At 43.5% G+C, this 22514-nt stretch overlaps 1 protein-coding gene across 1 annotated transcript in view; it reads right to left on the reverse strand.

Annotated features, from left to right (window-relative positions):
• The window catches only part of B3GAT2 (beta-1,3-glucuronyltransferase 2), a 156685-nt gene that overhangs the window by 98843 nt on the left and 35328 nt on the right, over positions 1–22514 (reverse strand). The gene's annotated exons all lie outside the window — the stretch shown is intronic.

Here is a 22514-nt window from a genome sequence, read left to right on the forward strand (position 1 = left end):
TTAACTGTGCCTGGCAGGCTGGCATAAAATTCCCCATGAGTCAGGGGTTGAAACAAGTTGCTGGCATAACCTAACCACTTTTTTTTTGCACAGCTTTAATTTATATAATGCTTTTTTCATTACATAACCATGAACAGTTGTTTCCCCTCCCCCTTAAATTCCAGTGTTGATGACCCTGGCTCTGCAAAATCTACCCAACTCCCAGTCCATTTAATCAGAGGTGTACATGCATTTTCACTGGCAGGCCCTAACATTATTTCCCTCTCTAAAACTATGTTATATCTGTCAAGGCGTCATCAAAATGCCAAGAAAAAGCAAGTGGATCATGCATGAAAACCAGGGCGATTGACTTGCTGCTGGAATTTCGTGAGCTGCGAGTTTGAATTAGTGTGTTATGCCATCGCTGTGCTGCAAGCTTGGAGGGGGAAAATGATAGGCAAAGGCTTTCACCTGATAATACGTATTGTGAAACAGAGTGGATCTTGTGCTTGTTATGAACAAACCATATATAGAATAAGAATCTGTGCAGCCTTCTCTCTCCATCTTTCTCTCTTTCTCGCGCACACAGTGTTCCATAAGGTTAAGAGCCCAGTATTCCCCATTTTACTTCTCAGTGAAGCAGTGCATTCTTGAGTGCTGATGCCAAGCATTCTTCTCTCTCCATGCTGAGAAATGAATCATTTGACATTTCAGCATGCTGATGTGAGAGGCATGGATACATTTTCCCTGTGGTTCTGCATCAAAAGTTGGAAGCTGGATTGAACCTGTTGAGAGACGTAGGCAACCTGATTCCTAAGGTGTAGAGAGAAAAGAGCCTCCGGGGAGCTCGATCGTCTTGACTGCACATGTTTTGCTTTGTGACCTTTTCATAAATGGGAAAAAAGCAGCAGCTTATGCAGGCAGTACAGGGTGCCATCTTTCCCTCCTGGTGCCTCTGCCTCCACCCATCATCCTTGGTGCACAACACCTGCTCCATCAAAAAGGTTTTAGGTGACCTTCACTTCAGATGGTATTTGGGCATGATAGGCTGGGGATTGTTCACAATTATCCCTGTTGCCTGTATAAATGTTCATGAGCCTCTCGGGAAGATCAATAATAAGTGAAAGCAGAAATGATTCTTTACTTAATGTATCTCCTTCTCCAGATTCCTCACTGTTACAATACAGCAGCATACACTGTAGCTGAGAACGAAGGAACATTAACACATCTCATGTCCTAATCTTGATCTATATACGGTTGTCCTTTCAAGTGATTTTTAAGAACCCATTTAACTTAGGTTGCCAATAGCTTTGTGTGAAGGCCTCGTATATATTTTACAAACACGCAGGAAGGTTCCTCCACATAGTAACTCTTCTTCTCTCCTACTTCTACATTGTCCCCCTCTGTACTTTTCAGTCCATCTCCTATGAATTATAGCCAGAGAAAATGTAATACGTGTACACACTATAGATTGTAATGGCAATTAAACATGCATAATTCCACGTCACAAGATTGCATCTTGGTACTTTGCAAGCTTAGCAGAGAGTCAGTGACCCAGCCACAGCTCTAAAGGCAATGTGTTTTTCTTTTTAAAAAGCAACATCATATTTGTGTCCAAGAATGCCAGTTGAATCTGGTTCCTCCTTTTCCAGTCCCCAGTCCCTAGAATTAAAAGGCATTCATACTCGCTCTCATTCTGAGTCAAATGAAACTTCTGACATCTATACACTGGTGTTGCAGAATATGCTAATTTGCTTCCACTCCATGGTTCATGCCAATCTGTGCTGTTTGCTACCAATTAAACCTCCCTTGCCCCAAACAGCTTTAACCTTTAACATGTTGGTTTTACTTAGCTTACAAGTCTAGAGGCTTTCCTCAAATATAAGGCTTTGGCCCTGTGTTTTTGTATTTATGCTGCAGGGAGGGAAATCAAAGGAGATTCGCTTGTATGCAAATGAGCATTGTGGCCAATGCAGATTTCACATTCACAATTCAAAAGTGAATAAAGCAACAGCTGCCATTTAGAGTGCTTTCATGTGGGAGTTTATTGTGGAATCAGTGCTGCTCACCGCCAAAACTTTTTCACAGCATCCACACAACATTGTTCTCATCAAAATGCCTCTTTCTTTCTTTCTTTTTGCATTTTAAGTACTCAATAAAAAAATCTTCCTACCTTCAAAAATCCAATATAAGTAAAAGATAACCCACTATGCACCCATAGACAGCACTAGTGTGGAAGCACAGTACATTTTTGTGTGCATGTGAGAGAGATGTTCATCATGTTCATGGCGACATTTGGAGTTGGAAAGCGTATTATTATCATGGAGCTAACTGGTAAAAAGACCCCAATGTCACTACTGCCATTGTTCCAGTTCCTTCAGACATTGCAGGGTTTAATCATTTTGATGCTAGAGCCACAAGTCTGTCCTGTTAATTGTCTGCAGGCAGTAAGAAAGAGCCAGTGGTCACTGTTGCCATTAGTGTCAAGCTGAGTAGCAACTCAGCTGGCCTCCATGGGGCAGTTGGGCATGATGACCAATTAGGGGGGGATAGGGGTGGCAGCCAAGTCCAAAATATTCAATCCCCTTTTCATGTAAGGCAGGCCTATTGCCAAGACATAGGCTTGCCAGCTTTGAGAGCCCAATAGCTTGAGGCAAGCATTCCTGCACAGGCCAGCCCACGTTTCACTCAATAAACAGGGGGGCTCTAGCATCTGAGACCATAAGTTTTCCTGACACACACATACAGTGTGGCAATCTACAAAGTGGTGGACATTGAAAAATAGGATATAGATTAGCACCTTGCAGAATCCATTAGGCGGAATGAATGATTGCCCCTCTTTTAACTTCCTTTCTTTGCTATGATGCTCAAGCTTTTATCTTAGTTAATTGCTGCTTGTATTTTAATGAGCAAGAAACAAGGGACAAAGTACGGTAAGTCCCTTCAACGAACTCCTCTGGTGTTCAAAGAAAATGTCCTTTTCCTTGATAGTTGATCTCTGCTTGCATTTTGTAGGCAGTGGAAGGATTGTGAAGTGGTATGTGACAGAATAAGGTTGCTTAATTAAATAGAGCAAATCTAATGTTTTAATGCTCGGTGGGATGAATGGTGCTATTTTACTAAACCCTCTTGCCATTTAGAAAATCCCCCTGGATTTTTCTCCCTTTTGAAGATATAGATTATAACATCACAGTACAATGCCTGGCTGTAATCTATCTTGTTAAACTCTAAAGGCAGGTTTGTTCCAATCTTTTTGGAAAGAAGAATTAAGCTGATTAAACTGGTGCCTGAAAGAGAGAGAAAGAGAGAGAGAGAGAGAGAGAGAGAGAGGAGAGCAACACCACACAAGAAAGCAAAACAGAGACAAGAGGTAAAGTCTCAAACTGGTACTGAAATATGCTATTATCTATTCCGCCAGGCATAGCACATATCACTAATGCTAGGTTATCCACATTCAGACATGGCAGAGCTGGACAATCAGTGCAAGCTGCTGAAAGGTACACTGCACCACCAAGACCATGCATGACTCTAGTGATACTAGCATATTCATGAATACTCCTAAGTTCAGAAACTGAGTAAACCCCTCCATAAATGGTTGAACACATTTGGTCTGAGCCAAGTCACCATCCACTAACAGCATTAGTCTGAATTGAACTTCAGCTTAATAACTCTTGTCCAGTCCATTACTGCAATCAGACACCCACTATCACACCTGATGAAGATGAAAAGGAAAAATAAAGTTGTGTGTCATCTGCGCATTGTTGATAAGATGCTCTAGAACTGCAGATGGCCCCACTCAGTGGTTTCATGTACTGTACATATTAAATAGTATGGGGATGATGACTACCAAACCCATAACATACATTCCATGAGATCAAATCTACTAGCACCATCTTCTGAGATGACCATCCAAGTAGGAGTGGAATCACTACAAAGCAGTGCTCCCCACTCCCATCTCAGAAGGATATCATGGTCAATGGTGTCAAAGGCCACTGGGAAGTCCAAGAGAACACAAGAAAGCCACACGCCCCATCTCCCTTCCAACATAGGTAATCTCGCACGGAGACCAAGATGGTTTAAGTACCAAAACCAGGCTGAAACCTAAATTGAAATGGATCCAGAACATCAGTTTAATCCATAGGAGCCAACTCATAGGAGCCGAGGGGGCTTCACCCCCAATAAAAAAAATTGAGGGGGTACCCCCACAAAATCCATGGGCATTGCCATTCAAATGGTGTGCGTGAACCACATCATGTGATCAATTATGCAGAGCATGGCTTCTGCCCCCCCCCTATTTTATTCATTTTGGGACCCCTGGTTTAATCTAAGAGGTATAAAACTATAGATATATACTGTAGACATAGATATATAGATATAGTGCATCTGTATATAATAAATCAGTATATGAGAATGGTTTCCCTTTTTTGCCATGTTTTTGGTGTTGCCAAAAGTAGTCACTACGGGTGGCCCTGACTCAAGACATCATTCTGCACAGCGCCTCACAATCAGCACTACGCAAATGTTTGAGAATTATATTATTATAAATGTAATACTCCATGTGCTTATTGAAACTATGCTCGCTATTTGCCTCCCAAAGGTGTTTAACAACCTATTTGGCATACCACGTTGTACATTTATTTAAAAATTAATAGCCCCTACAAAATTGTGATAGGAATATAATTTCTAGGCTATTCACTGCTTTCCTCTTCTAGTGAAATAGTTTAGTAACAAGTGGAAGGAGAAGGGTGAAAATGTGTTTAATTTGCATCAACTTGCAAGCTAAATACTCAGGCAGAAACTACTGGAGCGTTTTCCTCCCTCTGAGTTAATTTCTTTGAAAGGATACTGAGGACCTTATCCTAAAATATCATTTCTAGTTACCCTATGCAATTCCATGCTGAGCCATTTGCTGAGCAAAAACATTATTTTCAATCGCATGGCTAATGAAATGTGCTTTAACATGACAGCAAATTGCCTTAGGATTTGAAAATTACATTGTCTACAGATTTCATTTGTGAGAAAAGGTCAAACATTACTAAACTCATAGGAATATATCAACAACTGCTAGCATAATTGTTTCCACACTATGAATAAATCTGAACAAAAAATTGAGTAAAATGGGGAAAAGGTTTAGATTTAATTCTCTTTTAAATCCTTTCCTAATTACACATATTTTGTTCTGTATTCTGTTAAATTGACCCAGAATGTGTTATTCTTTCAGTGCTCCCTAACCAACAATAAGCAAGAAATGTCCTTTATTTTACTGCCAGTTCTTCAGGAGGAATTACTTTAAAATAAGAGCTGGGGTGCTGGTTTTTATTATAGCACTCCACTCAAATTCAAACTGAGTCTAATAACTATATTCTCACTTATGCTTGCTCTATAATGAACAGGGTGGACAGTGTCAATTTGAGGGCAGAAGTGAACATTCCAACATTAGACTGTAGGATCCTGTAGGATTTGTGACTTTGGAGAAGTTAGGCTGGAGATAAGTGAAAGAGGCCAACTTCAAAATGCAGAAGAAGCAGTGGCAGACCTTGGGGTCTTAAATTTCAGGGGCACCCTGGACATAAATAAGTACGTGGCAAGAAAAGGCTTTCTCAAACCTATTTTAAACTGCAGTCCTAAACACCCTCACTAGAAAGTAACTCCCAGTGAACTCAGTGGGACTTCTGTTGGAGTCAATATCATAGAATCATGGAATCATAGAGTTGGAAGAGACCACAAGGGCCATCGAGTCCAACCCCCAATATGCTTTGGACTGCACTATTAACAAAACGAAAGCTAAGCTCTGAACTCAAGTCTGTGTATTAGAGCAGCAGCATAATCATAAACCTTCAGTGCCAATGATTTGGGAAGAGGGGTTGTCCTGTGAGGCAGGGGCGTGTCACACTGTTAAGTTTTGAGTGAACATATTGGACGACGCAGCGATTCTTCAAACAGCTCTTGTTTATTCACAGACCCAGAACAGAACTGAACTGAAGGGTTCAGCCAGACTGCTTATATAGAGCTCCACTACAACACAACAGTAACAACTTTCTGTAACTATCCAATCACTGAATGTCACTTTCAATTCCTTATTTGCATATGTGGACCTGAGTGAAAACTATCTACAGTATCCCCCTGCTGGCCCAGGGTGAGAACTTCAGTACATCACATACACAAGAAACTTTAGAGGGAGAAGGGAGACAGTAGAAAGGAGGCAAATTCTATGGCATGGTCATCCACAGCTCCTAACTCTGCTTCCGTAACAGTCATGGGTAGTTGAGCATCTCTCAACCATGCATATTTGCAAAAACCCCAAGGAAGTGAAATTTCAAGAAACAAAATCACCCCAGCCCACCCTACCTGCTTTGCGTTCTTAAAAGATTAAGGGCTTGCCTGCCATGCTGCATCTAAAACACTGAACAGGCTTATACTGTCAATGTTTGTTTGCTTTTGCATGTGAAGGAAGTAATATTACTTTAAAGGATTGCAGGTGCGTTCTGAAGAAAAGATGCCTCACTAGGAGGTGCCTAGCGATATTATGTGGATGTGCTATGTGAGCATCTATACTTTCTTGCTGCTTAGCAACATCAGTGGAAAGCTGGTCATTGTATGCCTCTGACCAGACAGGCCAAGGCCCTGAGCTTATGAACCACATGCAAAATCCAATAAAAGCTCCCTCTGCTTCCCAGAAGCTAGTGACTGGTTTATTATTATAGCATAATGCTAACATTGTTTTGCCTTTGTAGCTGGCAAGGAAAAAGCAGGCACCAATTTGGGGAGATAAATATGGTCACAATTTTTATAGACTATTTGCAATCAACAGTTGTTCATCTAAGATCATGGAATATGGATAGGGGCAAGTTTACCCTCTCTTTATTTTCATCTGCCTGTCTGTCCATGCCGCTAATGTCCCCAATGTACCCTACTCACCTTGGGTGTGAGGTTTCTGCCTATGCAGAAGCTCTGTGTGTGGACCTACAATTAGCTAAAGAGTCATTGGTGTCTCCAGCACTTGCCCATAATCGGCTGGATGTATCCTATCCTACCACACCACAGACTATGGGTGCCTCCCCCAGGTACTTCTGGGGAAGACCCCTTGTTGTGTTAGTGCCTATCCTCACCAGCAAGGGGCCTTATCCTCCCTCCCTCCCCTTCCACCTTCTATGTCATGGTAATTATTTTTTGCATCAACCATGAGCCATTTACATACCTATAAGGCAATATGCCTATTTTTTATTTTTGCTTGTACATATCACACTAAATTGTGGTTTTGTAGGCAGTGCTACCATGACCATGACATGAATGCAAATTTCTCCATCTACATTACCAATTTCCGCTGGATCATCTGAAAATACTTAAGTATTCTTAACCCTACTAAAAGAGTGGTGTAATTCCCAACCATGAGCATGTTTTTTGACCATATATAATAGACGTCAAGGAGGATGGTAAAGATCAAGAAGCGGCAGAAAAGCATCAGGTTGCCTGTCATTCAAAAATGCACTCATAGTATTCTCTTTTCTTTTGAAATATATTTCCTGATTTATTGTAGAGCAGTAAAAATGTTACAAGCTGTTTTCAGTGCTATCTGGGATTTTCAATTGGTAGTAAAAAGGAATATTGAGAACAATCTTATAGAGCTGTATAAATACGTACAGGGCAGTCCATTTGAAAACAGATATGCAGGATAGCATAAATGCTACTGTTGTCTCATGCTAGCTTCATTTTACAATGTACTTGCAGTTTATAGACTGTATACAAACTGAATAATCCTAGTATTTCACTGATATATTCTGCATCTCTATCTGTTTCGCTTTCATGATCCATCCACAGGGAGCTCTCTGTGGACTCTTTATTAATATAATCACTAATAATAATAATAATAACAGAAGCAGCAGCATTTATACATCATCCAATAGCAAGACTCTCTGGGCTGCTTACAAAAACAACAGAATATCAAAATATAAATCAAAACCTTATATCAGAACATGAAATCCAGCATAAAAACCAAACAGTAGAGAATAACATCGATACAGAAAAACCTTCAATACAACAAGGTTCACAACAGCATAAAATATTTTAAACAGATATTTAAAACTTCAGAAAGTATTTTCTTTTTTTTAAAAAGCTTTAAATTATTTTTAAAAGCTTGAGAAAATAAGGACTTCACCTACATCTGTTGTTAAAAAGACAACAAAATAAGCATAAAATGAGCCTCTCTAGGAAGGACATTCGAATACTAGGCTCTATCACCATTGAAAGGGTCCTTTCTCCAGTAACCACTCACTGCACTTCCTTTGGGGTAAGCATATAGAGAAGAGCTGCAATGTTGAGGTGCAGGTAGATTACATGTGGGCGGTGGCAATTCAGCCTCAGCAGAGGATGATTTAGGGCAGTGTGAGCGGTTCCACCTCACAGGGAGCTGAGGCTAGAGCGTGCTGCAGGGCACCATAATTATGACATAGTGAATTGAACAGAATGGAAGACTAGAGGCAGAGGCACGTGCCAAATTTTGTCCTCACACAGGGCACTACTGAAATTTAAAAATCCACCCCTTGCCCCGGGCCGTTTAGGACATTAACACGAACAGTTTGAATTAAGCCTGGAAATAAACTAGAAGCCTGTGTGGATAATGAAGTACTGGTGTCTATTCACAGTTGTTGTTGTTGTTGTTTAGTCGTTTAGTTGTGTCCGACTCTTCATGACCCCATGGACCAGAGCACGCCAGGCACTTCTGTCTTCCACTGCCTCCTGCAGTTTCATCAAACTCATGCTGGTAGCTTCGAGAACACTGTCCAACCATCTCGTCGTCCTCTGTCCCCTTCTCCTTGTGCCCTCCATCTTTCCCAACATCAGGGTCTTTTCCAGGGAGTCTTCTCTTCTCATGAGGTGGCCAAAGTATTGGAGCCTCAGCTTCAGGATCTGCCCTTCCAGTGAGCACTCAGGGTTGATTTCCTTCAGAATGGATAGGTTTGATCTTCTTGCAGTCCATGGGACTCTCAAGAGTCTCCTCCAGCACCATAATTCAAAAGCATCAATTCTTTGGCGATCAGCCTTCTTTATGGTCCAGCTCTCACTTCCATACATCACTACTGGCAAAACCATAGCTATACTGACCTTTGTTGGCAAAGTGATGTCTCTGCTTTTTAAGATGCTGTCTAGGTTTGTCATTGCTTTTCTCCCAAGAAGCAGGCGTCTTTTAATTACGTGACTGCTGTCACCATCTGCAGCGATCATGGAGCCCAAGAAAGTAAAATCTCTCACTGCCTCCATTTCTTCTCCTTCTATTTGCCAGGAGGTGATGGGACCAGAGGCCATGATATTGGTTTTTTTGATGACCATATTTTGCACTCTCCTCTTTCACTCTCATTAAAAGGTTCTTTAATTCCTCCTCTCTTTCTGCCATTCACAGTAGGGATGGGCAAATCTGTCAATTTTGGTTCTCATTTTTGCTGTCTTAAGTCCAGTTCTCCACATTTTCATATTAGGCATTTAACTTGGATGGTTTATAATTCCAGCTGAAATTATTTTTAGTTGCTGCTTTTAACTGTTTTTTGTTTGTTTGTTTATGTTCTATTGTTCCTGGATATGTAATAAGCCAGACTTGGAATTTATTTTCGTGGAAACCTTTTAAATAATAAATAAACACATCGACAGGAACAAAACAGAAACTGCGCGTTCAGATAATTTACACTTATGTAGCTACATTTCTAGGAACCACTGGTCAAATTTTAAAACTATCTGTAACTTTAAAAAACAAACACATGACACCCCTCATGTTAGGAGGAACAATGTATTCTAACTATTCCCTGCAGCATGGAAAGAGCAGCTTCTTGCTAAAAAGTGAGGAAAAAAGTCACCCTTGACAGCTTGACTCCGCATTCTAACCATATACGTTCTGAAATTTAAGTGGAAACAATTCAGTGGAGACTGGAAGCATGTCTTTTTCAGAATGCTGTTCAAAGTGCTGGACATCATACTAGAAGACATATTTCAAGGTTAAAAAAAATAATACTCAGGGCAGCCTTTGCAATAAATACACAAATTTAATAGCGCTGACAACAGTTGCATTTTAAAATACTTACCCAATGTGAGGCATACATCTAATGTTTGAAATATGAAAAATTAAAAACCTGTCCAAGCTGCACAGGAAAAGGAGAAAGAGTGAGGAGAATTGTGACACCTGTCATGTCTATTTGCAGCTCCTTTTTCTTCCTCTCTAAGTCAAACTGACAAGGTTTTGGATCTGGAAAACTGAAAACTCTCAGACGGAAATGCACAGCCAGAGAAAACGAAACACTGTGAAATCTCCTTTTGCACATTCTCACCATCCGAGGGTTATAAAATTAAATTAGTCTAAGGGCTGGAAAGTGTTGATTGGTCTCAGTTCTTAAGCCTGTGTCTCTGGGGTAGGTGGGGCAGCCATGATTAATTGAGCATGTCTGAACAACTTGTCTTTCAGGGAGCCCAAGGGAGGTGTCTGGCTCCAGTTCTTGAGTAGTGTGGTTTAGGAATACCAGTTAACTGTCCAAAGGGAGAAGGGTGAAAGGCAGATGGTGAAGAGCAGAGAAAAGTTAACTGTGCACACTGAGAACAACCTAGCACCTCCCTTCTGCTCCCAGACCCCGGGTCAAAGACAGTGGTCAATGCATCCACCTGACTGGGCCCTGTGCAAATAAAATCCAAGCTAGTAAGAGCAGCTAGTGAGGGCGGATGCCACCCCACACAGGGTCTCCTGCTAATGGAGTCACTTACACATACTAGGAGGGAGAAAGGAAGAAGCATGGCAATCTAGTACTCCTACCAATGTGCCCACACAGTACCAACCTCCCTACTCCCTTCCTCTCCCTGCCAGTAAGCTGCACCACAGCTTCCCCATTGACTGCTCCTGCAAGACAGTAGTCCTAGCTCATCTTTACTGACTCTCTTAATGGTCTAAGTGCCGGCAGTGTTATTATGTAGGCCTGTTCACACATCATGCAGGCCTGCCCAATGGACACATGAAAGGGGAGCATGATGATGATGGTTGTTTATTGGATTTCTTACCCACCATTCACTATAATGTCCCAGGGCGGGTTACGACAACATAAAAGTACAAAATAAGTTTAAGAAACTACAATCAGAAAAATAAAGTGGGCTTTAAAATAAAGATACAGTGGTACCTCAGGTTAAGAACTTAATTAGTTCTGGAGATCTGTTCTTAACCTGAAACTGTTCTTAACCTGAGGTACCACTTTAGTTAATGGGGCCTCCTGCTGCTGCTGCCGCTGCGCCGCTGCTAAGCGATTTCTGTTCTCATCCTGAAGCAAAGTTCTTAACCCGAGGTACTATTTCTGGGTTAGCGGAGTCTGTTACCTGAAGCGTCTGTAACCTGAAGTGTCTGTAACCCGAGGTACCACTGTAACTCAGGTGTCAAAGACCAGGGTGCTAAGCCATACCTCATCAGATTAACATGAGCTCTGTGCATATGATCTATGCCTCAAATAAATGACTTATTTGATGGTCAGTCAGAGACACAAAATGACTACTGTTTTGCACAATTCTTGTTCACACACATTTTCTAATTTGTGTATCTATCTATCGATCTAATCTATCTATCTATCTGTGGATATGAACAGCAGTACCTACTATGGTTTTCTGAATATTCCTTTTCCATACAAAGATAAAATCTGGCCTATGTGAAACAAATATTTACAATAACCATTAGTATTATTTTGTGTTGCAGCTTAATAATTTGTTCTAGTGATATATAAAGACGACAAGTGTCTCCTCATGGTGACTTTGAATATTAGGTAATATAGCTAGAGATGGCAGCAATCCAAACAAAGGAAGCAAGGGAGGATTTTAAAACACAATTAACATTGTCATCTAACAGTCATTTCCTAGAGTCATTAAAAAGATTTCTTCCCAGTTCATAATTCAAACGTGGGCTGGGGGTGGAGGAGGCCAGCCACCCCATTTTTTCTCTCTCACACGAATTGCCCAAGGCAAACCTGTAACCTTGTAACATGCATCATTCTCTACCAGATTATTTTGGGATAGATTCACAACAATAGCTCAGGACTTGCTGAAATCCTGGTCATTTGAAATGCCATTTGTTCATCAGCACCGAAAGAAGCTTAAACAACTTCAATAGAATGCCGCTTTAAAGTGTGTGGCATCTAGACAGACACATTTCAGTCCAAACTGATTTGAAATGGCAGCTTTAAAACCATGACAAAGTGAAGTCTATGTGAGGACGAGAATGCTAATTGACTCTGAATTGAAGTTTCCTTACCATCTTTCACTTTTTTTTATATAGCTGCCAAGATTAATATAAGATTGCTATAGATATGCCTTCTTTCAGAAAGGCAAAGTTCATTCTAAGATTCCTAATTCGCAACTTTCTACATCTTGAAGTGTTATTTCAGTGGTGCTAAGGATCTCCTTTATCTTTATCAAGCACATCCAACAATAGGGTTGCCATAGTTCAAAAAGAGAGGTTTTTGAGCTGGTTTTAAGGAAAATCAGCAAAACAACACTGCTGACATGGGTTGCCATACGTCTAGCTTTTCCTGGACATTTTGCCAATTTCCAGACACTGCTTCCGACGGCAGTATTCCGGTTACATCCAGGAAATTCTGGACCTATGGCAACCCTAGAAAAGTATCCATCTCTCATTCCCATACATTCATTTTCAACTGCTACTGGGGATGTAGTACCGGAGATTAGAGATTAAATATTCCATGCTTTGCATTAATCTATCGATCAATTGAAATGTATTGCTTGAAGCCATAGGTCCATGGGCAATGTTCATTCATTCATCCCATGTCCAGAATGGAAATCAATCCAGCAAATACGATTAATATTAATTGCTGTTGTTGCTTTCAATCTGCAAACAATACATACTGATGATATTCCTCCCCCCATCTGTATTGCATTTCTTTTGCACTGAATGGGGTGTAATAACATAATGGCAACATAATTAACTTAAATGTAATTAATTATGATAAATTACATAATTTCATCACAGTGGACAGTGATAAAAATAATGTAGTTTTTGATGGAAGGCAAGCTGTAGTAGAACGGAAACAGTGTTGCATGCGACAAATACAGGAGAGGAAATGAGACTTTCTTACATCCTTATCTCAGGCAAGTGGTACAGTGGTACCTCTGGTTGCGAACGGGATCCGTTCCGGAGGCCCGTTCGCAACATGAAAGGAACGCAACCCACAGTAACGCGTCTGCACACGTGCAGGTTGCGATACGTCGCTTCTGTGCATGTGTGTGATGTCATTTTGCGCGTCTGTGCATGTTCGAGTGGCGAAACCAGTAAATAACCCTTTCCGGTACTTCCGGGTCACTGCGGGACGTAACCTGAAAGAACGTAACATGAAGCAGACGTAACATGAGGTATGACTATATAAGGATTGAAGTCTATTTTCAAACTCTTTGGTTTTCCAGTGAACTGGCTAACACTAGCACCTGATAAAGCAGCAGTCATGAGCTTCGGCAGAGGGAGGTGGAAAGCAGGAAGGGGAAAAATTGGTACCCCAGGTGTTAGGATTGAAAAAAACTTGATTAGTTTTTGTTTCTAGAGGAAGACAGATGGGTTGAAAGAGGTTTTGCAGTGAGGCAGGCATAGACATAAGGAGTAGTTTTAATGAAAGTACTGTTTTTATTCCAATATTGCTGCCTTTATTATTCATTTTCAGAGAGGGGGGATCCTTCCTTCCTTCCATTTTTAAAAAACAAAAACAAAAACAAAATTGTCCTATCTTACCTCACAGAAGAGCAAAGTTATCAAAAGAAAACTACAGAATCTTAACTGGCATTTGAGGAGCAATGGATGAAACTAAAATAAGTTATTGTTCGTGGCAGGCAGATAATATAGTTCTGTACAGAGTTCCTAGGGTATGGTTCTAGGAAGCTTGCCTTTTCTATATGAAGAATCATAACTGCAATATTGAATTTTGAAAGAATGTAGATCCAAAGATCTGGAGAGATAAATCATAGGTTCTACACACCATATACTCTGTGCCATGAAACACAATTATGCTATCCAATGCTTACTTTTGGGACTTATGAGCTACAGTTGGTCATGACATCTGCCACAAGATTCCCCTGTGGGGTGTGATGTTCACTCAAGTCTCCTGGGCTCATGGGCTTCCCTTTTCTTCCCATTTAGTAATGTGGATCATATCCCCATATTATTTATTACGTCTTCATTATTTCAATTGATATTATGTGTTTCTGTGTATAGTCTGAAAGGTGACCAATGACAGTACCAACAATAAAACAAATTGGAAAAGTCAATAAGAACATTTCAATAGTCAATTATTTTTTTAAAAAGGAGATACCAAGGACATCAGCTTATGATGGTCATGGTGAGGGGGTTATCTATGGTAGGACACTTTCATTACAATGCATTGAGCTGAAGACCTGATGCTGCAAACTCTCCAGTCTCCATTACCCTGTTCGTTCGTTCGTTCGTTCGTTCGTTCGTTCGTTCTCTCTCTCTCTCTCTCTTTCCTTTCTTTCTTTCTTTCTTTCTCTCTCTCTCTCTCTCTCTCTCTCTCTCTCTCCCCCCCCCCTTCTTATAACCTTCACTTGACCTATTCTGGCTGGCAACAAAAGGCAAAATAAATGAGTTCCAAATTAATAACGAAGAAATAATGAATGACGATATGACATTCAGAACTCATGTACTGCTCTGTCATCGGTTTCTTTAATATTAATGAATTTAATTAATGAACCACATTCAATTCAATTTTTCATTAGTTACAAAACAAATGCACACCCTTACTGGAGATGACCTCACTCGGCTATGCAGGTCAGCCATTGGAAGAGCCAAACCCAGAAGACAGCCCTGGTGGGGCTGTATCCAGGGAGAGCAGAGGCAGCAGGAGAGTCAGGAGAACATCCCCAATGGTAAAGAGATAAAGGAGGCCACAGGCAGCTTGGGGCACCAACTTGCCCTCGCTCAGGAAGACCCAGTGTGGGCTGGGCAACTGGGAGGGCCAGGGGCGGGGTCACCTAAAGCTGTAGCTACACAAGAAGGATGTGCTACTAGAAATCTAGAATAAGCAGCCCACTCGTCAGGTAATAAGGTGTGAGGACTGAAAGGAGGGGGCAGAGGAGCATTTATTGAGAAGCATCATGGGACTCATCCTTCAAGTCTTGTGTGGAATTGTACTGTGCATGACTGTCATGAAGCAGCAAACCTTGGAATACTGTTCTTTTTAATGATGGAGTTACTTCGATCTCCAGCAGCTCTTCATCTTGGTACTGACAGCAAGGTCCCACAGTCAACACACAGGAGGTTTAGGGAAGATGCTCTTGGTTCCACTTAGGAAACAGGGGCATTTCCCCAGAAATGGAAATATCCTTCCACTTGTCTTTTCAGAATCCCTAAGCATCGAAGCACCACTGCATGGTGATGATGTCACTGGCACAGGTCAGCAATTATTTATTACATTTCTATCTCACCTTTCCCCCCTTCTGCCTTTATCCCCACAACAACCCTGTAAGGTTGAGAGACTGTGACTGGCCCAAGATCACCCAGGGAGCTTAGTCAGGGATTTGAACTCTGGCCTCCAAGGTTCTGGTCCAACACTCTAACCATTACTCCACACTGGCTGTATTCTTGTGATGATCAAGACATCCCTGTATGAACCTACCAACCCTCTAGCCTTCACTTCCACCACCTTCAGAAGGATCTAGGAAGGCAACTGGGTAAGTTTATCCCAGCTATGGAGGGTTCTGGGTAGGCCACGGGTCACACTTTGAGGTGAATCCAGAACTGTGAATCAGAAGCCACAATACTAAGTCAGTGGTTCCAGACCTATGCAAAAAGTTAAGTCCAGCTTTCAGAAATTTTGAAGCCGCAGCTACTTGAAAGATCCCAGCTGTTTCCTTTAATCCTAACTGTGATGGGATAATGAGCTGCTTGTGCTTAAAAGGGTTGGTCCCTCAGAGTTTGCTCAGCGTAGCAAAGCTCTGCCTTGAGCGGAGCCCTTTGGCATGGCTCCGTCAGTCGCTGTTAGAATCCGACAGTGGGCGTCTGCGGAAAAGTTTCCAACATAAAAGCTGTTTAACGGAAACGCGTCTCCTGGATTCTCTGCGTGACAGTTTCCGGCGAGGGGTGGGGGTCCCTAAAGGGGGCCTTGATACCTCCTCACTGTTCTCACTGGAAGTATCCCAGAGCCTCCCCTCCGACTCCCTTTCCCTTGGAGCTCCTGCTCCCCCCCTACTGGTTCCCTCTTCTGCTGCAGAGTCTCTCCTATTCTCCTGGAGCCTTTCCACCACCTGTTCTTCCGATGGCAGTTCCCTGACATCCACCTCCCCCCCAGGCCCCCCTTCACCCCCTCCCGCCTCCTCTCCTACTGGCGGTGAGGATGGAAAGCCCCGGAAGGAACTCTCCTCATCATCAGAGGATTCAAACACTTCTAGCCACGGCTTTCCGTCTCTTTCCCCGTCTTCCTCTTCTTCGTCGGAGTCTGCTTCCTCCTCCACCCCTGACTCTGGGAACCCTTCAAACTCCCCTTCCTCATCGGTGGTCCCGAAGTGTTCCCTCCTAAATCGTGCCACTGGCTGCGGTTTTCTTGGGAAACGCCGATGAAACGTTTCTATTAAAATCTCGTCATTGACTTCCTCTGCCGGTACCGATGTGTTTTCTGACTCTTCCTCCCCCTCCCATTCTACCAAGTATTCCACCTGATTCCCCTTCCACCTGGAATCAATGATTCCTGCCACGTCCATGTTGCGTTCTCTCTCTTCTATGACGGGTGTTTGGGTGACCTCCCTCTCATGTTCCCCCCACTCACGTCCCTCTCGGTACGGCGACAGTAATGACCTGTGAAATACTGGGTGCAATTTCATGTGACTGGGCAATCTGAGTTTGAATGCTACTGGGTTGACCTGTTGTATGACCTCAAAGGGTCCCAACCGTTTGGGTCTCAATTTCTTACACCCTCCCTTGAACGGCAGTCCTTGGGTGGATAGCCACACCCGGTTACCCACCCTTATGGTTTCACCTTCCCTCCTATTTCTGTCTGCTTGCTTCTTATATTCTTCTTTGGCTTTCTTTAAGTTGAGTTGGAGCTGACGGTGGATTGCTTCCATCTCTTCAACAAAATGTTCCGCCACCGGTACACTCCACCTCTCCCCTCCTTCTCCTGGAAATGCCCGAGGATGACACCCATAATTTGCCAGAAAGGGACTCATCCCTGTGGACACGTTCTCCACGTTGTTGTAGGCAAATTCTGCCAGAGGTAACTTATCTACCCAATCATTTTCTCTGTCCTTTACATAACACCTCAGGTATTGTTGCAAAACCCCGTTTGCCCTCTCTGCCTGCCCATTTGTTTCTGGGTGTCTGGCGGTGGAAAAATTTACCTCCACGTGCAGCAAGCTCATTAGCTTCCTCCAGAACCTGGAAGTAAATTGTTTCCCTCTGTCGCTGACCACCCTCAAGGGGGCGCCATGCAACCTGAAAATATGCTTTACAAACAACTTTGCGGTTTCTTCCGCTGTGACTGCATGTGAACAGGCTATAAAATGGCACATCTTAGTTAATAGATCCACCACCACCATGACAGCTGTTTTTCCTTTGGATTTTGGCAGATCTGTCATAAAATCTATGGATACCATCTCCCATGGTCTTTCTGGTGTGGGTAAGGGTTCTAATAGCCCCGCTGGTGCCAGCCTCTCTCCTTTTGCTCTCTGGCACCTGTCGCATCCCCGGACATACTCCCGCACGTCTTCCCTCACCTTGGGCCACCAAAACTCCCTGGTAACCAACCACATGGTTTTGTGCTCCCCGAAGTGCCCCGCCGTGGGGCTGTCGTGTAACTGTCTGAGCACTCGGCCTCTTAGTTCCCCATCTGGTATGTAGAGTGCCCCTTTGTAATACAACTTTCCGTTCTTTTCCTCAAAACCCCCTGTGTTCTCCCCTGTTCCCCTGAGTTCCCTGAGCTTTTCTTGGGCATATTCATCGTTCTCGGTACCCTCCACCAGTTCTCTTTGCCCCACCAATGCCGCCCCACAAACCCAGTGGTCCTCGGGGATGATATGTCTTTCCTCCGCCGCTCCCTCCCCCTCCAAGTACTCAGGTTTTTGGGAGAGAGCGTCCGCCCTGACGTTCTCTGGCCCTGGCACGTAGCGAATTTCAAAATTGAACTTGGAGAACTCTTGCGCCCATCTTACTTGTCTCTGGTTCAGTACTCGGGCCGTTCTCCAGTATTCTAGATTTTTGTGGTCTGTCCGCACTTGAACCTTGTGCTGCGCCCCAATCAACAGGTGTCGCCATCTCCGGAACGCTTCATGGATGGCGAGTAATTCTCTGTCGTACACTGTATAGTTCCTCTCGGATTTGTTCAACTTCTGCGAGAAGAAGGCACACGGTTTCCATTCTGACGTATCCTTTCCCGGCTGTAGGAGCACTGCACCCACCGCTCTGTCTGACGCGTCGGTCTCCACTCTCATTGGCTGCTGCAGATCCACGTGTGAGAGTTGTTCTTCCGAAGCAAACGCCTTCTTTAACCTTTCAAACGCTCGCTGCGCTTCTTCCGTCCAGACAAATTTCTTCTTACTGCTGAGACAATCCGTGATGGGGGCCGTTAAGTGGGCAAAGTTCTTGATGAACTTCCGATAGAAGTTTCCGAAACCCAAGAACCTTTGCACGTCTTTCTTAGTTTTCGGTGGTTTCCATTCCAGTACCGCTTGAACCTTGCTAGGATCCATGGCCAGCCCCTTGTCTGACAACCGGTACCCCAGGAATTCCACCTCTCTGGTGTGAAACTGACACTTCTCCAGTTTCACCCACAGCTGGTTTTCTTGCAGTTTGCTCAGTACCTCTCGTACATCTCGCACATGCTGCTCCTCATTCTCTGAGTACACTAGTACGTCATCTAAGAACGCTGCGCAGTTCTTGTAAAGCAATGGTCCTAGGACGTGATTCATGAATGATTGAAAAACGGCCGACCCCCCCTGGAGGCCGAAGGGCATAACGAGGTATTCAAAGGCCCCCAAAGGGGTGAACATAGTGGTTTTCCACTCGTCTCCCTTTCTCATACGTATCAGGTTGTACGCCCCCCTTAGGTCCAGCTTGGTAAAAATTTTCCCTTTCCTCACCCGGGTCAGAATGTCATCGATTCTGGGCATGGGGAAAGCCACTGGTTCGGACACGGCATTTAGGGCCCTGAAGTCTACGACCAATCTCGGTTTATCTGTATTTTTTTTTGTCCACAAAAAACACTGGGCTACCCCCCACCGCTCGTGACTCTCTGATGAACCCTCGCTTGAGGTTCTTGTCTATAAACTCCCTTAACTCCTGCATCTCCCTGTCTGACATTGCATACAGCTTGCCCACTGGCAATTGTGCTCCTGGGAGTAAGTTGATTTGACAGTCAAAGGGTCTGTGCGGGGGTAGTTTATCTGCTTCCCTTTCGCTGAAGACATTAGCCAAGTCGGCGTATTGTCGTGGTACCCTCCCTTGGTCTGTTACTTCCATCCTTGCTAGCGTGGCTTGGGTGCCTACTTGGCTCTCCCTCTCCGTGCAATGTGCCAGGCAATGCACTGACCCAAAGGAAACCACCCTCTGGTGCCATCCCACTAGCGGATCATGCAGCGCTAGCCAGCTCATTCCCAAAATAATGGGTGCTCCTCCCAAGGTGGCTATATTAAACGCTATCAGTTCTGTGTGCCTTGCCACCTTCATTATCATGGGGACAGTCTGCTGGTTAACTTTTCCTCCCAACAACGCCCTCCCATCAATCGTGGTCACCTGCAGAGGGTTATTTAAGGGGATAGTCTGTATCTGGTGTTCGGCTGCAAACTCCTTACTCATAAAGTTGCAGGAGCTGCCTGAGTCCAATAGCGCCTTCACCTTTAGTGGGTGTCCGTTTGCCAGCTCTAGCAACACCTCTATTACAAGAGCTGGTCTTGGTGGTTCCGGCATGGGCACATTCACTGTTCCTTGGCCTGGCTGCTGTGCCCCGATGGTGGCAGCCAGGCATTGGCTTTTACTTGCTCCTTAGCTCCCTCCGCCTCCTCCCCAACAGCTCCCGCCATCCCTTGCCATTCCTTTCTTTGCGGACAAACTCTGGCAAAGTGACCTGGCTGTTGGCAGAGAAAACATTTCTTGGCGCCTTTTCCCTCCTTCTTCCGCCCTTCACTGGGGTTTGAAACTGCTCGCGCGTGCGCTGTTCCAATTTCCATCGGCTCTGCTGGCGGGGAAGGCTGCTCTGGAATCTCTGGAATGCGGAAATCCTTCCAACGCTCCCCTTTCCCTTCCCGCTTCTCCAAGGCTCTGGCCTCCTGGCGTGCTCCTATGGCCAGCGCGGATTTAGTCAGCTGGTCCATAGACTCCGCCCTGGGCGCCCGGGAAAGTTCGTCTTTCACTGCCGAAGATAGTCCTTCTTCGAACAGCATTTGTATCGGTTTCGCTGACAAATCCCAACTTAATTTATGGATCAACATGGTGAACTCAGTCCAGTACTCACGGACAGATCGGTTCCCTTGTTTACACGCCATTAACTGTCTGCGCGCCACTCCCTGCTCAATCTCGCTGGAGAACATCAAATCCATGGCGCGAAAAAACTTCCTTGTGTCCTTTAGGACCTCATTATTGGCTGCCATTAGGGGTCTCACCCAGTGTTTCGCCCCCCCCCTTCGAGATGGCCAATCACAAACGCTACCCTCGATTCCTCATCAGGAAAATCATCAAACTGCAGATTGAGGGCATATTGCATCTCTGTCCTACCTCCTCACTGTTCTCACTGGAAGTATCCCAGAGCCTCCCCTCCGACTCCCTTTCCCTTGGAGCTCCTGCTCCCCCCCTACTGGTTCCCTCTTCTGCTGCAGAGTCTCTCCTATTCTCCTGGAGCCTTTCCACCACCTGTTCTTCCGATGGCACTTCCCTGACACTAACATTTTAAGAACTTAAGCAAAAAAATAATAATACCAAAAGCTGTTGTTGCTGATATTGTGTGTTACATACAGATAATTTGGACTGGGTCAGCATGGCAATCCCTTTCAAGATGAGTTCTGAGGACTTCTGTTAATCTGGTTCTATCCCATCAGTAAGAATGATCACGTCTATTATCAGTCCAGTTAAAGCCTCTGTTGGAGTAAGGAAATCTGATGAAGGGAAGTGCTGCTTTCTTTTTGAAGTTGCAGGGATTCACAGACAGCTTTAATTCACATCAGATAATGTTTTGTGGAAATATTCATTATTATTATTTTTAAAAGATGCTGCTGAGATTCCTTCTCCACGATTTTAGAATCAGTTTTCTCCTTGCTGGAAAGATTATCCAACATTCAGATAAACCATTTTAGCTGAAGTAACCAAAAGGTCAGAACTGTATTTGACTTCTGTTTAAAAAGAAATGGGAAAAAGCTTTATAAGGTAGACATGTTGCAGAAGCTTTACCCCAATGCATGGAACACTTATTTTGAAAGCAAATGTATGGGCTTAGTGTTAATTGCTAATCAGAAAGCTAAGTAAGGAATAAGGCTCACATTGTAAATTATCAGTTTTCAAACGGCTCCTATGTATGTATAATTATGCACTTTTAGAAATACCCTGGTAAATGTCAACATTTACCATGAAAGCTATTGCCGAGCCAAGTAAAACAGTACAGGGCCAGGCAGAACAATGCAAAAAGCCCCTTTGCTGGATGGGGTGGATTGGGACTACTACTAGCCACCACTTACGGAGCTCCTCTTCCATCTCCTGAATGGGTGGTTGGAAGTATTGTTAACCAGATGCTTGCCAGTGGATATATGGAAGTGGGTAGCGGTGTGGCTGAGCTGGCCCAGGACAACTGGATCTTGGCATTGTATGATGGTATTAGGTCTGATCACTATGCAAGCAAGTTCCAGGCTGTTGCCACAACCTGCCCTAACATTGCAGCCCAGCTGCAATGCACAGCAAAGCTGTGAGCTGTTCCACTGTGGAACAGACTACCTCAGAAGGTGGTGGACTCGCCTTTACTGGAGATTTTTAAACAGTGGTTGGATGGCCATCTGCCAGGCCATTCTTCAGATATGATTCTTCAGATATGATTGAATTAGATGGTCCTCGGGATCCCTTCCAACTCAACAGTTCTACATTTGCATGATCCTGCCGCTCTGTAAAGTCCCATCAGCCAGGGTGGTGGTGGGAGGAATTAGGATTACAGCCTAATTCTCTTATCTTACTTTGATGCAGTCTCTTTATATGTCCACAGTAACCTCAGAAGAATGCCCAATAATATAAACTTTTCTGAAAAAATTAATTTCTTTGCAATTCTGGATATCATAGCAAATACCTATGAAATCACTTGTTGGGCCTCATGATGTCTCATGTTTTGTTTACTTAAAACATTTTATGCTACCTGTCCAACCATACAAGGAGGCTTTAACATAAAAGCCAAAATAAAATCAGAAAACTAAAACATCCAAAATAGGCAGGCCAAAAACACAATGCATCAACAGCAGTAAAGTATAGTTTTATTATGTTAATGTAATGCTATTAAATAATATGCTATTAAAATTCCACAAGCATGTTGTAAAAACTGACCCATAAA

The sequence above is a fragment of the Podarcis erhardii genome (assembly GCF_964252035.2).
Source record: "Podarcis erhardii genome assembly, chromosome: 3".
Classification (NCBI taxonomy): domain Eukaryota; kingdom Metazoa; phylum Chordata; class Lepidosauria; order Squamata; family Lacertidae; genus Podarcis; species Podarcis erhardii.